Here is a 4,746-nt window from a genome sequence, read left to right as displayed (position 1 = left end):
GAGGACCAGAACCAGCCAGGAACTCACATCCATTTTTACAACCAGAGACTGAAGACAAAACTTCAGACTTTCCTGAACCTAGACAACTATCAAGCTTTGCTGTTGCCTCACAATGTTGCAAACAAAGAAATGAGAGCAGAGAACCTCAGTCAGGTTTAAACCCTCGGAAAAAGAACAGGTGTAGGTATCGTCGGAAATTATATCGCTGCTCTGAGTGTGGGAAACAATTCAACCAAAACTCAAATCTGAAGACACACATGCGAACTCACACCGGAGAGAAGCCGTTCAGCTGCCCCTTCTGTGGTAAAAGGTTTGGCCAGAAGGCACACCTGCAGAACCATTTGAAATGTCACACGGGGGAAAAGCCTTACAGGTGTTCAGTCTGCGATCGGCGTTTTTCACGGTTTGAACATATGAAGTTACACATGAGAACGCACACAGGGGAGCAACCGTGCAGCTGTCACAGTTGTGGAAAAAGATTCACCTGGCTTCATCAGTACAAAACGCACATGTGTGAGGGTGAATCGTCCCGGCTGCAGGAGGAACCGGGGAGCAGTCAGGAGGGAGAGCAGCTTCAAGCACTGGAGGAGGCTGATATCACCAAGTTCCCATTCACTCCTGTCCCTGTGAAGAGGGAAGATGATGAAGAGGAAGCTCAGTCCTCACAGCTTCATCAAACACAATCACATCCAGACAGTTTTGACTCACATAGACTCGAGTGTAACCCATTCATTGGACAGTTCTGGTGATGTCACCCCTTGTGTCTTGAAGGCTACATTTACATCGCTGCATTTTGAGTTTTGAGCCAAAAGTGATTTCCAGTCACCAAGTGTTTTATCTCTAAACTAACCCAATCCTCATATCTCATCAACATTCTGGTGTACTGGGTGTGAGACGGCTTTCTTTCTCCATTTTCATTGGGCCCTGTTCTCAAAATGAATACTGTTGTTGATTGTTTATTAGTTACTTTACTTGACATAGGCCAGGGTCCTGTACTACGTAGCAAGATTTGGCGCTAACAAGGTTACTTCAGGTTTTACCCAGGGTTTTCTCTATCACGACGGGGGAACAGTTGTTACCAGGTTCAATTGCCATGGTGACTTATGCTGAAGACCTAACCTGGTCGGGAGCAGGAGCTGGTCGGTGTTGGAGATTAGACATCAGCCCGTGTAAATTCACCACCTACTGACCAATCAATACTTGGTTGATAACGGCGTCACCGAAGATCAGCTGGAGCTAGAGAGAGTGAGAGGGGGAGGTGAGCTCATAAAAGTTTAGTTTAACATTTGGAGACCAACAACCCCGGAACATTCCCTGGTATCTCCCTGGTATCTTTATGAAAGATATAGTTTAGAAGCAGAGGGAATTACATATAAACTATTACGTTTTACAATGATAAAAGTACAGATTATTCAAATGGGGTTTGGTGATGGTAATTTTGCCCTTTAATAAATATAAAAACATACTCAAATGTTGGCTGAGTGAGTTTAGCCTATGGGATTTTGTACAGGTCTGTGTTCTTCATATTTACGTATCATTATAGTTTGCTCTTCTTATGTAAAATATGAAGCTCTGGTTGCCTGTGATTGGTCGTGCTGTGCAAACACCGCCTCTTTTATGTGTAAATAATTATGGAGAACCGCGGTTGTTGGGTTTGGTGAAGCTGGGTAACTGAAGTAAATCCAGGACAGGTTGATGTTGATTCATAGTACAGGCCTCTGGTTTAATGGGTTCATAGTGTTTTGCTGTGGTTCTACCTGTGATGTTATTATTGGCTATTTACATTATTATTCACGGCGTCTGTACCGCATCAAGCAAGCAGTGTGCAGGAGGCCTTAGTCGTGTAATAACTCCGATTGGACAGATAGTCTAGCTAGCTGTCTGGATTTACCCTGCAGAGATCTGAGGACCAGGTAACCATAGTCCTCAGATTGGACAGATAGTCTAGCTAGCTGTGCTGATTTACCCTGGACGACCTGAGGACCATGTACCCATAGTCCTCGATTGGACAGATAGTCTAGCTAGCTGCGGATTTACCCTGCAGAGAACTGAGGACCAGGTAACCATAGTCCCAGATTGGACAGATAGTCTAGCTAGCTGTCTGGATTTACCCTGCAGAGACTGAGGACCGGTAACCATGTCCTCAGATTGGACAGATAGTCTAGCTAGCTGTCTGGATTTACCTGCAGAACTGGGACCAGGTAACCATAGTCTCAGATTGGACAGGAGTCTAGCTCGCTTCTGGATTTACCCTGCAGAGACTGAGGACCAGGTACCATCGTCCCAATTGGACAGTAGTCTAGCTAGCTGTTCTGGATTTACCCTGCAGAGATCTGAGGACCGGTAACCATAGTCCTCGATTGGACAGATAGTTCTAGCTAGCTGTCTGGATTTACCCTGCAGAGACCTGAGGACCAGGTAACCATAGTCCTCAGATTGGACAGATAGTCTAGCTAGCTGTCTGTATTTACCCTGCAGAGATCTGAGGACCAGGTAAACCATAGTCCTCAGATTGGAGCATAGCTAGCTAGCTGTCTGGATTTACCCTCAGAGACCTGGGACCAGGTAACCATAGTCCTCAGATTGGACATATAGTCAGCTAGCTGTCTGGATTTACCCTGCAGAGACCTGAGGACCAGGTAACCATATCCTCAGATTGGACAGGTAGTCTAGCTAGCTGTCTGGATTTACCCTGCAGAGATCTGAGGACCAGTAACCTAGTCCTCAGATTGGACGATAGTCTAGCTAGCTGTCTGGATTTACCCTGCAGAGACCTGAGGACCAGTTAACCATAGTCCTCAGATTGGACAGATAGTCTAGCTAGCTGTCTGGATTTACCCTGCAGAGATCTGAGGACCAGGTAACCCTAGAAATAGAAAGGGGGATGCACATCCAACTGAAAAGAGGGACAAGCGGGGAATTACCAGCGAAAACAGAGCAATCACGGAAGTAGAACAACGTGGAAATAGACTACTAAACGTCAGATATCGAACTGGGTCAATCACTTCCAGAACCAGATCCGTCCCAGACAGAGACGCGGTGAGTGTCCCCAACAACGCAGCTCACTTGTTTCTCAATGAACTATTTTATAAAATGTGATGCAGAGCCCGGCTGCACGATATGACGAAAATTTGCAATAATGATATTGTGTGCGATAAACGGACATTAAAGTCTTTTATGGAACTAATTGAATATAAAAACCTAATAAAAAAAGGCAGCCCTTAAAACAGTGATGGTTAAATTTTAAAGTACAGTTTTCTTTTGATATTTGTATTCAACAAACAGAATAAATCTGAGTGTATTTTGCAATATGTTTATTACACCTGTTAACTTATTGGGAAGTTTGTTATGTATCATATATACAATATATACTGTATATTTATATTTAATGCACATTGGAAGATGTATCGAAGTATTTAGGAAACTTAGGAAATAAAGATTGTAAATATTAATTACAGATGGTTCTGGATTGTTTCTTTGACATACTGTAGGTGAGTAATTCATAGCCTTCCCCATTATGTTATTAATGTTTAATTATGTGTGTATCGCTATGCTGCAGAATGTATGAAAGGTAATCCAGTGGTTACTAAAGTGGGGTTTCCAGGGGTCCCAGTCAAACTGTATTATTATTATATATAACTCTGTCCATAACTAACACAATTTAGAGCTGCAAAGGTGAATGATTAGCTGTCAAATATTCTTTTAAACTCCAACTATTTTGATGATCAACTAATCAGTTTTAATAATTTTTATGTAAAAATGTTGCGATGTCACCTGGTTAACCCTTGTGTTTTCCTACAGTTTTTGTTTTTTTAAGATTAGTTTTTTGGGCATTTTAGTCTTTTATTTCTACAGGGCAGCTGAAGACATAAGTGAGAGAGACATGCAGCAAAGGGCTGCAGGGCGGAGCCGAACCTGTGGCCACTGCGCTGAGGAGTAAACATGGGCGCGTACTCTAACAGGTGAGCTACCCAGATGCCCTGGGTTAATTTTTTATACAAAGTTTTTGTGACACTTGTTGCTTTTTTCCAATATTTTTGTGCCTTTTTCAACGTTCTTTTATAAATTATTTTCTTTGAATGCTTTGAAATTGAATAAAGGGCCCAAAGTCATTGAAAGTATTGAACTGATCATTTATTTTACTCGTAAAGAACGTTCTAGAGAACTGTCCACGTAGTTTTGTGACAATTTGGTTAAAAGAAACCCAAATTTCTGTTAGAGAAACATTTTTGAAAATTGGTCAAATTTGACCTGAGGACAACAGGAAGGTTACATGTGAACATGTCCTAGTTTTTCTCTCCTCTGGGACAGGAAACTGAATATATTCCAGTTGTGGACAAAACAAGACATCTGAAGATGTCATCTTGGGCTTTTGGGAAACACTGATCCACATTTTAGAGACCAAACTTCTAATCCATTCATTCAGGAAATAATCCACACATTGATATAATCTGCAAGTCGGGCATGCAAGACGCTTCACCTCTAAAACGCTCCCGGTGGAGGATGGAACAAAGCCACGGCACAAGGGGTGGCTGTGGATCCGTGGTAGAGCAGTTGCCTATCAATTGTAAGGTTGGTGGTTGGATCCCTGGCCCTGCAGTCCCGTGTCGAAGTGCCCATGGGCAAGACATTGAACGCCAAGTTAACCCCTGAGCTGTGCCATCTGATGAACGGATGGTTCCTGTACTACATGTAAATGTGCGTTAAGTAGTTGTTATGACTATATATATATATATATATATATAT

At 42.6% G+C, this 4,746-nt stretch overlaps 1 protein-coding gene across 1 annotated transcript in view; it reads right to left on the bottom strand.

Annotated features, from left to right (window-relative positions):
* Positions 1-4,746, bottom strand: part of LOC116686444 (oocyte zinc finger protein XlCOF7.1-like) — a 588,898-nt gene that overhangs the window by 232,337 nt on the left and 351,815 nt on the right. The gene's annotated exons all lie outside the window — the stretch shown is intronic.

This window comes from Etheostoma spectabile, unplaced genomic scaffold, assembly GCF_008692095.1.
Source record: "Etheostoma spectabile isolate EspeVRDwgs_2016 unplaced genomic scaffold, UIUC_Espe_1.0 scaffold378, whole genome shotgun sequence".
Classification (NCBI taxonomy): domain Eukaryota; kingdom Metazoa; phylum Chordata; class Actinopteri; order Perciformes; family Percidae; genus Etheostoma; species Etheostoma spectabile.
Note: the sequence above shows the minus strand (reverse complement) of the source record. Positions and strands in the feature narration are given on the sequence as shown.